Source organism: Populus euphratica, unplaced genomic scaffold, assembly GCF_000495115.2.
Source record: "Populus euphratica unplaced genomic scaffold, PopEup_1.0 scaffold225.1, whole genome shotgun sequence".
In the NCBI taxonomy this organism is placed as follows: Eukaryota; Viridiplantae; Streptophyta; class Magnoliopsida; order Malpighiales; family Salicaceae; genus Populus; species Populus euphratica.
The window spans coordinates 115,921-129,004 of record NW_011500107.1 but is presented as its reverse complement, the minus strand read 5'-3'; positions in this window follow the sequence as shown (position 1 = coordinate 129,004).

The window sequence follows — 13,084 nt, the reverse complement described above, 5'->3', positions numbered from 1 at the left end:
TTAAAAATATGAGACAATTTCCTACAACTTTCCCTGTGGTTCGACCCCGGTCTTGCCGGGTTATTTATTACTTCGACACTCCTGCACTTGGGAGAAGACATCAATCTTTTAGTCGTGTCAAGTTTTTGGCGTCGTTACCGGGGAAGTAAATTCCTGTACAAATTATAGTATTTATTTTATTTTCTCTTTTCACTTTTCTTGTATCTAACTTTATTTCTGTTATTTTGTTTCCTTTTATTTTATTTTATTTTTCCTTTTATTCTATTCCTACACGTGCATAAGAGTGTGGTCACGTATATTAAGTGGTAGATTTTGTAGGGTATACTCATCATTTTCAGAAAGTATGGCAGAAGATGATAACCAGTCGCTTCATAATGAGAATAAAACAATGGTGTTAGAACACTTAAGGACTACATGAATCCCACAAGAACAAATGCACCATCATGCATAGTTTTCCCTCCTGATGCATCTCATTTTAATTTTAAACCAGGTATTATTCAACTTTTACCTTCTTTTCATGGCTTAGAATTGGAAAATCCATACTTGCATTTAAGGGAATTTGAGGAGGTCTGCAGCATATATAAAACTCAAATTATAGCACGAACACCATCAAATTAAATCTTTTTTTCTTTTTCATTAAAAGATAAAGCTAAAACATGGCTATAAAATTTGAGACTTGGATCCATTCGTGCTTGGGATGAAATGCAACAACAGTTTTCAAGGAAGTGTTTTTCATCTCATAAATCAAACTTTTTCAAAAGATAAATCACCACTTTCACTTAAAAACCAGGAGAAATATTTTACCAATATTGGGATAGATATCGAGACTTGTGTAATACTTGCCCTCATCATGGTTTTGAAACATGAAGATTGGTTTCACATTTTTATGACAGATTAATACCTGGAGATAGGCAAATGGTGGAATCGATGTGCAATGAAACTTTTAAAGATAAAGACCCTGATGAAGCAATGGAGTACTTAGACTTGTTAGCTGAAAATGCTCAAAATTAGGACACCACAGGTACTTATAAGGAACTAGGTAAAACTCAACCTCATATATCTAGTGGAAGTATGTATAACCTTAGAAAAGATCATGACCTCCAAGCCAAGTTTGCATCTTTAGCTAAAAAAGTCGAGGTACTAGAATTAAAAAAGATTGTCAATTAAAATTTGTTCAATATATTGTATGTCAAATCTTTGAAATAAATGAACACTCAACCAATAACTGTCCAACTTTGCATTCTTTTAAAAAATGTCTCCATGAACAAGCTCGTAATGTAAATTGTTTTCAAATGTCCAATCATAACCCATACTCGCAAACATACAACCATGGTTGGAGAAATCACCCAAATTTCAATTGGAAGAGTGATAATAAAAATGCACAAACTTCACAACCACCGTTTCAAACACGTTGTAATTTCTAAAGTTCTCATGGATATGCATATATTTATGCTCCACCTCCTAGAAGAAATCTTAAGGAAATATTGCATGCATTAATTGAAAAACAAGAGATAATTAATACTCAACTTGCTCAAAGCATAATAGATTTTAAAAATACTCTTGCAAAATTGACATTTGCTCTTAGTTTCCAAAAGAAAGGTAAGTTTTCATCTCAACCACAACAAAATCTCAAGGCACAATACAATGCAAATGCAAGTAGTTTTAGAAGCCAACACTTGGATCAAGTCAAATCAGCTATCACTCTTCGCAATGGTAAGGTTATTGAAAAACACACTTTTGAACCTTATGAGAAAGATGATAAGTCAATCTCTAAGAGTAAGAAAGGGGTTAAATATGAAAATTGCAAAGAAAAGACTGATTCCCCGCTTGCACTTCTATTTTCTCATGTCATGACCAAACAAAGAAAAGTTAATCACAACTCTGAAATCTTTGAAACTTTCAAACATGTAAGAATTAATATACCTTTGCTGGATGCTTTTAAACAGGTTCCTTCGTATGCTAAATTTTTGAAAGATTTGTGCACTATGAAGAGAAAACTGAATGTGAAAAAGAAAGCCTTTTTAGCCGAAAAAGTAAGTGTCATTCTTCAGAACAATAATGCTTTGAAATATAAAGACCCTGACTGTCCTATAATTTCTTGCTTTATTAGAGAACATAAAATTAAAAGAGCCTTACTTGATCTTAGAGCTAGTGTGAATCTACTTCCATATTTAGTTTTTCAAAGTCTCAATCTACGTGAGTTAAAACCAACTTTTATAACTCTTTTACTTGCTAATAGATCTGTAAAAATGCTTAGAGAAATAGTTGAAGATGTGTTCGTACAAGTGGATAAATTCATTTATCTTATGGATTTCATTATCTAGGACACATAACCTGTTGAAGCATGTAATTCATTTCCTGTTATTTTAAAACATCTGTTTCTTGCAACTTTTAATGCATTGAATAATTATAGGAATGGACTGATGAAGCTATCATTTGGAAACATGACATTGGAGATAAATATTTTCAACATTTGCAAGCAACTTGGAGATGATAATGATTTACAAGAAGTAAATCACATTGAAGAATTAGTTTATGATCAACTTGAGTCTACTTTGAGTAAAATTGAGTTGGATGAATCTGAAGATTTGCAAATGATTTATTCTCTGGAAGAAATCACAGATGAAAAAGGCACTGAAAATGTTAATATGGATCTTTTTTCAAAAGTGACAGCAAATTCGACATCCTACACTACACCAATCAATGATTACTTTCCTAAGGAATCCTTACTTTCTCTTAGTTCAATGCCTTGATTTGCTAAAAATATTAATTTTCTTGCTCCAAGATTTTTGCCAGCTTACTAGAGTACCAAAAATAAAAGAAAGTTTTTGAGTGATGTGCAAAACTTTTATTGGAATAACCCTTACTTATTCAAATATTGTCCTGATCAAATAATTTAAAAATACATTCCTGACAAAGATGTAAGTAGTGTTATTAATTTTTTTCATTTTAAGGCATGTGGCAATCATTTTTAGTAAAAAAAAGATGACTGTAAAAATCCTTATGTCTTTTAGTTTTCTTAATAGTATATTATTTGATTCCTTCATGAGTCGCATAAATTGGTCAATTAAGAAAAGTTGTAGAAAGCTTAGATTGGATATAAGCCTTCATTTGTGAATCCTTGTGTCTTTTAGTTTTCTTAATAGTATATTATTTTGCTTTGTTATTTCTTATATTTGTTTAAGTGTGTTTCAGGTGATGTATTCTATACCTTATCTTTCTATCTTAGGATATTGAAGACAATATCTCATTTTAGTTGGGAGGAGATAGTAGTAGTTGATAAAAAAAAAACTAATTATGTTTTTTATTTCATAAACCATTGGCAAAATTATTGTTACTAAGATGACAGAGTAAGGGGGAGTTTTATTAACTCTTGAGACATATCTTGGTAAATATTTTTCAATGGTTATTTTCAATATTCATAACAAGGTCTATCAAAATACTTTTTGAAATATTCAGATTTACAAATTCTCGCATTGTTATCATTTTATTCTACTCATATACTTATTTAACAAGTATTCTTAAACTTTTATTTTCACACACACATTTTAACATATGATTGTAGGTTGCACATTAGATTATTAAATTATTTATGCTATTTTGTTAAAGGTAATAACTAAGAGAAAGGAATAGTATATAAATTACAAAGAAAAAAAATGATGATAATAAAAACGTAGATAAGTTTGGTTTCGTAGCCTCCCTAACCTAAACAATTAAGCCCGAAGGGGTGTTTTAACACCTAATATCCTAAAGCTAACTGACTTGGGAGCTATTGGCCCAATGCTTGTTACATGGGTATAGGAGAAAAGTTTAAGGGAATCAAATATTGTATTATTTACGTATCAGTATCTGTAACCCGAGTTATTAAGCTCAAAGGGGTGTCTCAACATCTAATGCTTTAAGACCAACAGGTCTGAGAATCATTAGTTAAAAGCTCATTATATGGATTAAAGATGCATTGTGTTTTTAAGTTATATGTATATTATTAAAAAAAGAAGAAAAAGATAATAATCCCAATTCAAGAAAGTTAACCTTATACATTAGAACAAAAAAAAAATTCTTTTAAGTAAAGCCCTATAACTATGTGTTGATATATTAAACACAAAAAAAAGGTTTATTAATATCTTGTTTAAGAGGTATTGAGCACATATAAATTTAATGAGAGTTTGATTATCTGGATAGATTAATGGAAGTTGAATGATGAATGCCTTGTTTTGTGAAATTTATAAATTGTTTTTCTATTTTAACACTTTGATTACTAGGGACTAGTAATAAGCTAGTTGGAGGGTGTGATTAATACTTAAAAGTGTATTTTTATCAAGGTTTTATATCATTATTTTGCATTAAAGTATCAATAAGTCATTAACTAAAGTATGTTTTATAATAACATATCTAATAATATAAGATACCTTTAATTTATGGTAAATGTTTATCTTAAATGCAAGGCTACAACATAAATGAAATAATTGATTGATAAGTTTAAGTACTGAAATTAAAAAGAAAAAGAGATGGCCAAACTTTTATGCAGAGTCCAAGATTCTAAAAGGTCGTTTTCAAGTTCAAATTGTAGCAACAACGAAGAAGTTAGAATCTATCCTGTAGCCCAAACACTATTCAGTGTTCAGCCCATATCTAAAGTTCTAGAAGTCCATATCTGAAGTTTTAGAAGTCCAAATGACCTCTCTTTTTTTTGTTAGAAAGCTAAAACATTTTCCTAGAACTTTCATGGAACAATTTGTTTAAATTCTGATGTTAGCAATGATGTTTTTGACAAACAAGAAAATAAGGATTGTCACAAAGTTAAGAAGTGGTCACCCACTCAACAATTAGTCAATAAATCAATAGTTTTAAATTTTGGCCTATAAAAGGAGGCATTTGCCATGCATATAGGCATTTTGGTTTTCAGATCAAGAACATGCTCTTGCTTTCTCTCGTTTTATTTTTGTAATGCTTAAGTTTTGCTTTCATTAATATCTTGTTTATGTCTTTCATTTCATTTTCTTTACTTAGTTAACTTTTATCTTATTTATGTTTTTATCTTGTTTATTTATGTTTTTTTTCTTCATGATATTTAGCTAAATTTATTATGTCAAGGTGAAAAGGTTACACTAATGGTGTAAGAATAAATATAATGTAAACTCAACATGGACTTTAATTTTTGATACTAACATATTTTGTATTTATGATCTTGTTCACTATTAATACTTTACTTGTTAAATGGTTAATATAGATTTATGTTGTATAACACTTGGTATAACAAATACTTGGCACTTTCATAGCGCAACCGTATGGTATAACCTACATCTGTGCTATGAAAAAAACTTGATTTGTTATTAACATAAGTTATAATCATGAATGCCTAATAATATTTACAAGTATTAGCATTCCAACATTGGTAAAATGTTTCTCCTGGTTTTTGAGTGAAAGTGGTGATTTGTCTCTTGAAAGAGTTTGTTCTATGAGATGGGAAAAACTTCTTCAAAAACTGTTGTTGCATTTCATCCCAAGCACGAATGGATCCTGGTCTTAAATTTTGTAGCCATGTTTTAGCTTTATCTTTTAATGAAAAAGGAAAAAGCTTTAATCTGATGGTGTTCATGCTACAATTTAAATTATTATATGTGTTGCAGACCTCCTCAAATTCCTTTAAATGCAAGTATGGATTTTCTAAATCTAAGCCATAAAAAGAAGGTAAAAGTTGAATAATACCTGGTTTAAAATTAAAATGAGATGCATCGGGAGGAAAAACTATGCATGATGGTGCACTTGTTCTTGTGGGATTCATGTGGTCTCTAAGTGTTCTAGCACGATTATTCTCATTATTTTCATTATGAAGTGATTGATTATCTTCTTCAGCCATATTTTCTGAAAATAATGAGGATACCCTACAAAGTCTACCACTTGATGTACATGACCACACTCTCATGCACGTGTAGGAATAGAATAAATGAAAAAAAAAACAAAAAAAGAAGAAACAAGAGAAAAGAAACAAAGTTATATACAAGAAAAGTGAAAAGTGAAAAGAGAAAATAAAATAAATATTATAATTTATAATAAACTTACCTCCCCGGCAATGGCGCCAAAAACTTGACACGACGAAAAGATTGATGTCTTCTCCCAAGTGCAGGAGTGTCGAAGTAATAAATAGCCCGGCAAGACCGGGGTCGAACCACAGGAGGTTATTTGTACAAATTATAAATAACAATAATACAACAACAATAACAATAATAATAACAATAATAATAATAATAATAATAATAATAATAATAATAATAATAATAATAATAATAATAATAGTAGTGTAGTAGTAGTAGTAATAATAGTAGTAATAATAATAATAATAATAATAAAGAAAGAGAAGAAGAAGATGATGATGAGAACTTGGAGATGGAAAATTAATGTAAAGATTAAACAATAATAATAACAAATGTCAAGGTTAGAGGTTCCACTAATGGTATATCAAACAAGTATAGTATAAACTCTTATTATTGAATTAGAAACCACACACAAAGGAGGTTCCAATCAGATTATATATTGTTAACATGATTACATTAGTCATCTTATTCAATTAATGCTAATACTTGTAAATCTCGTCAAGCATTCATGATTATAACTTATGTTAACAACAAATTAAGTTCCTTTCATAGCTCAGGTGTCGGTTATACCATACATTATGGGCTATGAAAGTGCCAAGCATTTGTTGTACCAAGTGTTATACAACATAAATCAAGATTAGTCATTTAACAAGCAAAGTATTAAAGAGTGAACAAGATAATAAATATAAAACATGTTAGTATCAAACATTAAAGTCCATATTAAGTTTACATTATACTTATTCTTACACCATTAGTGTAACCTTTTCACCTTGACATAACTAACTTAGCTAGACCTAATGAAAGAAAGCAAAATAGATAAACAAAATAAGAATATAAAAGTTAACTAGGTAAAGGAAAGGAAATGAAAGGCATAAACTTAATATTAATGAAAGCAAAGCATAAACATTACAAAAAATACAAAGAGAGAAAGGAAGAGCATGATCTTGATCTGGAAACCAAGATGCCTAAATGCATGGCAAATGCCTCCTTTTATAGGCCAAAATTGGGAACTATTGATTTGATGACTAATTGATAAGTGGGTGGCCAACTTTTGACTTGGTGACAATCCTTATCTTCTCTTGTCTGCCCAAAACGTCATTGATAACATCAAAATTGGAGCCAGGTGAAAACATGAAAGTTGTAGGCCATTGTCTCAGCTTTCTTGTGTAAAACATTCAGCTCATTTGGACTTCTAGAGCTCCAGATATGACCCAATTACCGAACAGTGTTCCGATTTGGATTGCACCGGCATCTCTTTTCTAAGTTTGACCATCTCTTTGCCTTTGCAATTTAAGTTCTTAAAGTCATCAATCAATCCTTTCATTTATGTGATAGGCCTGCATTTAAAATGAACATTTACCATAAATTAAAGGTATCTTATATTATTAGATATATTATTATAAAACATGCTTTAGTTAAGGAGTTATTGATACTTCAAGTGCAAAATGATGATATAAAACCATGATAAAAATGCACTTTTAAGTACTAATCAGTCACCTACATTAAATAGTAGACTTTCTAGGGTATCCTCATCATTTTTAAAAAATATGATCGAAGAAGATAATCAATCACTTCATAATGAGAATAAAGAGAATAACCGTGTTAGAACACTTAGAGACTACATGAATCCCACAAGAACAAGTGCATCATCATGCATAGTTTCCCCCCTGATACATCTCATTTTAATTTTAAACCAGGCATAATTCAACTTTTACCTTCTTTTCATGGCTTAGATTTAGAAAAAGCATACTTGCATTTAAGGGAATTTAAGGAGGTCTGTAACACCTATAATGACTCAAATTATAGCATGAACACCATCAGATTAAAGCTTTTTCCTTTTTTATTAAAAGATAAAGCTAAAACACGGCTATAAAATTTGAGACCAGGATCCATTCGTACTTGGAATAAATACAACAACAGTTTTTAAAGAAGTTTTTTCCATCTCACATAACAAACTCTTTCAAAAGACAAATCACCACTTTCACTTAAAAACCAGGAGAAACATTTTACCAATATTGGAATAAGTATCAAGACTTACTTAATACTTGCCCTCATCATGGTTTTGAAACATAGAGATTGGTTTCATATTTTTATAAAGGGTTAACACTTTGAGATAGACAGATAGTTGAATTGATGTGCAATGGAATTTTTGAAGATAAAAACCTTGATAAAGCAATGAAGTACTTAGACTTGTTAGCTGAAAATGCTCAAAATTAGAACACCACGGGTATTTATAAGGCACCGAGTAAAACTCAACCTCATACATCTATAGAGGTATGTACAACCTTAGGAAAAATCATGACCTCCAAGCCAAGTTTGCATCTTTAACTAGAAAAGTGGAGGCACTAGAATAGAAAAAGAGTGGTCAATTAAAATTTGTTGAAAACATTATATGTCAAATATGTGAAAAAATAAGCACTCAACCAATAACTATCCAACCTTACCTTCTTTTAAAGAATGTCTCTATGAGCAAGCCTATGCTCTAAATAGTTTCCAAAGGGCCAACCACAACCCATACTCGCAAACATGCAACCCTGATTGGAGAAATCACCTAAATTTTAGTTGGAAGAGTGATAATAACAATGTAAAAACTTCACAACCACCGTTTCAAGCACATTATAATTTCTAAGATTCTCATGGATATGCATCTCCTTATGCTTTACCTCCTAGAAGAAATCTTGAGGAAATACTGCATGCATTAATTGAAAAGCAAGAGTCAATCAATACTCAACTTGCTCAAAACATGAAAGATTTTAAAGATACTCTTGCAAAATTGACATCTACTCTCAGTTTCCAAGAGAAAGGTAAGTTTTCATCTCAACCACAATAAAATCCCAAGGGGCAATATAATGCAAATGCAAGTAGTTCCGGAAGCCAACACATGGATCAAGTCAAATCAGTCACTACTCTTCGTAGTGGTAAGGTTATTGAAAAACCCACTCTTGAACCTTGTGAGAAAGATGATGAGTCAATCTCTTAGGGTAAGAAAGGGGTTGAATCTGAAAATTGTAGAGAAAAAACTAATTCTCCGCCAGCACTTCTATTTCCTCATGCTATAACCAAACAAAGAAAAGTCAATCACAACTCTGAAATCTTTGAAACTTTCAAACAAGTAAGGATCAATACACCTTTGTTGGATGCTATTAAACAAGTTTCTTCCTATGCTAAATTTTTGAAAGATCTATGCACTCTGAAGAGGAAACTGAATGTGAAAAAGAAAGCCTCTTTAGTCTAACAAGTAAGTGCTATTCTTCAGAACAATAATGTTTTGAAATATAAAGACCCTGGTTCTCTTATAATTTCTTGCTTTATTGGAGAACATAAAATTAAAATAGCCTTATTTGATCTTAGAGCTAGTGTGAATTTACTTATATATTCAGTTTTTCAAAGTCTCAATCTAAGTGAGTTAAAACCAACTTCTATAACTCTTTTACTTATCGATAGATCAGTAAAAGTGCTTAGAGGAATAATTAAAGATGTGTTAGTACAAGTCGATAAATTCAGTTATCTTGTGGATTTTATTGTCTTGCACACACAACCTATTGAAGCATGTAATTCATTTTCTATTATTTTAGGATCTTTGTTTCTTGCAACTTCTAATGTATTGATTAATTGTAAGAATGGACTGATGAAGCTATCATTTGAAAACATGACATTAGAGATGTATATTTTCAACATTTGCAAGCTACCTAGAGATGATAATGATTTACAGGAAGTGGACTTTACTGGAAAATTAATTCATGATCAATTTCAAACCACTTCTAGTGAAAATGAGATTGATGAATCTGATGATTTGTAAATGATTTATTTTTAAAAAGAATCAAAGGCAAGTAATTAGAGACCATAAAATGAGGAATTGCCACCACAATCAATTAAGTCCATACCTTCAAGTGTTCAACCACCCAAACCTGATTTAAAGTCATTGCCACTCAATCTCAAATACTTATTTTTGGGAGAAAATAAAACATTCCAGTAATAATCGCTTCCAAACTAAATGCACATCAAGAAGGTAAGTTATTGCAAACTCTGACAATTCAAAAAAATACATTAGAATGGACCATAGCTGACATAAAAGGAATTTGTCCTTGGTATGTACACACAAAATTTATTTTGAGGAAAATGCTAAATCCTCTAAGAAAATTCAATGAAGGCTCAATCCTAATATGAAAGAAGTAGTGAAAATGAAGTCATTAAGCTTCTAGATAATGGAATCATTTATCCTATTTCTAACAGCAAATGGGTAAATCCTACCCAAGTTGTACCCAAGAAGTCTAGAGTCACTGTGATAACAAATGAGAACAATGAGTTAATTCTCATTAAAACTATTACTAGTTGGTTACTGATTAGTACTTAAAAGTGCATTCTCATTAAGGATTTATATCATCATATTGCACCTAAAGTATCATTAAATTCCCTAACAAAAGCATGTTTTATATTAGCAAGTCTAAAAATATAATAGACCTTTAATTCAAGGTAAATATTCATCCTAAATGCAAGTCTATCATATAAATAAAATGATTGATTGATGAGTTTAAGTATTGAAATTGAGAGGACAAAGAGAAGGCCAAACTTAGCAAAGTGTTGTTGGTGCATTCCAAACTCGAACACCGTTCGGTAATTGGATCATATCTGGAGTTGTAGATATCGGATTTAGGTACATTTTATATGGATGGAAAGGTAAGATATAGACCTACAACTTTTATGTGGACTCAAGGACTCAATTCTGCCATTTTCAAGTTCAAATCTTAGCAATAACGAAGATGTCGGAAGTTGTCCTGCAACTCAAACACTATTTGGTTTTTGGCTCATATCTTGAGTTCTAGAAGTCCAAATGAGCTCTGGTTTTTTTTGTTGGAAAGCTGATACAATTGCCCACAACTTCCATAATTCAGTTGGCTATAATTATGATGTTAGCAATGACGTTTTGGCCAGCCAACACTATCAATAATCAGCCCACAATATCAAGAAAACAACAGCCACTAATGTCAAAAACCAGCCACCAAATCAATGGATGGCCACCAATTACTCAATCAATCAATAGTTCTGAATCTTAGCCTATAAAAAGAGGCATTTTCCATGTATTTAGTCATATTAATTTTCAGATCAAAGTCATCTTCTTGCTTTCTCTCTATATCTTTGTAATGTTCAAGTTTTCTTTCATGCTATAGTAATCTCTTGTTTATGCTCTTTTATTTCCTTTCCTATACTTAGTTAGCTTATATTATGTTTATGTTCTTATATTGCTTATTTATGTTTTTCTCCTTCTTAATGTTTAGCTAATTTAATTATGTCAAGGTAAAAAGGTTTCTCTAATGGTGTTAGAATAGGTATAATATAAACTCAACATGGGCTTTAAATGTTTATATCCAAGAAAGATTGTTATTAACATGTTTTATCTTTTTATCTTACTAATTCTTAATACCTTGCTTATTAAATGGCTAATCTAAATTTATGTTGTATAACTCTTGGTACATCAAATGCTTGATCCTTCATAGTTTGCGGCCGACATCGTTATTATGATAGGAACTTGATTTGTTGTTAACATAAACTAGCAACACGAATGCTTGATGATATTTATAAGTATGGTGTTACTTAGATAAGATGATTAATATGATCATGTTAGTAATTTATAATGAGTTAATAACGAGAAATCATCCGATTGGAACCTCCTTTGTGTGTGGTTTCTAGTTGAGTAATAAAAAAAGTTTATATTATATTTATTTGAAATACCATTAGTAAATCCTATAACCTTGACGTATGTTTTATTATTGTGTAATCCTTAAATCAATATCACATCCCAAAACTTTCTTCAACACTTTTTTTGTTATTATTCTCTTCGAATCTTTTTCTTTATTTGCAATTTATATAATTCACCTCCTTGTGGTTCGACCCCGGTCTTGCCGGGTTATTTTACTTTGACACTCCTGCACTTGGGATAAGACATCAACTCTTTGATCGTGTCAGTTACGCGACTAAAATATTGATATCTTCTTTCAAGTGTAGGAGTGTTGAAGTAATAAATAACCCGGCAAGACCAGAGTCGAACCACAACGAGGTTAATTATATAAATTATAAATAACAATAATACAACAGCAATAATAACAACAATAATAATAGTAATAACAATAATAATAACAACAACAAAAATAATAATAATAATAATAATAATAATATTAATAATAATAATAATAATAAAGTAAAAGAAGGAGAAGAAGAAGAAGAAGATGAGAACTTTGAGATGAAATATTAATGTAAGAATTAAACAATGATAATAACAAATGTCAAGGTTAGAGGTTCCACTAATGGTATGTCAAACAAGTATAGTATAAACTCTTCTTATTCAATTGGAAACCACACACAAAGGAGGTTCCAATTAGATTATAGATTGTTAACATGATTACATTAGTCATCTTATTCGATTAATGCTAATACTAGTAAATCTCATCAAGCATTCATAATTATAACTTATGTTAACAACAAATCAAGTTCCTTTCATAACTCAAGTGTTGGTTATACCATACAGTATGAACTATGAAAGTGCCAAGCATTTGTTGTACCAAGCGTTATACAACATAAGTCAAGATTAGTCATTTAACAAGCAAAGTATTAAAGAATGAACAAGATAACAAATACAAAACATGTTAGTATCAAGCATTAGAGTCCATATTGAGTTTACATTATACTTATTCTTACACCATTAATGTAACCTTTTCAACTTGATGTAATAAACTTAGCTAAACATAATGAAAGAAAAAAAAATAAATAAACAAAATAAGAACATAAATAAGATAAGAGTTAACTAAGTAAATGAAAGAAAATGAAAGGCATAAACTTGATAATAATGAAAGTAAAGCATAAACATTATAAAAAATACAAAGAGCGAAAGCAAAAACATGATCTTGATCTGGAAACCAAGATGCCTAAATGCATGGCAAATGCCTCCTTTTATAGGCTAAAATTAGGAACTATTGATTTGATGACTAATTGAT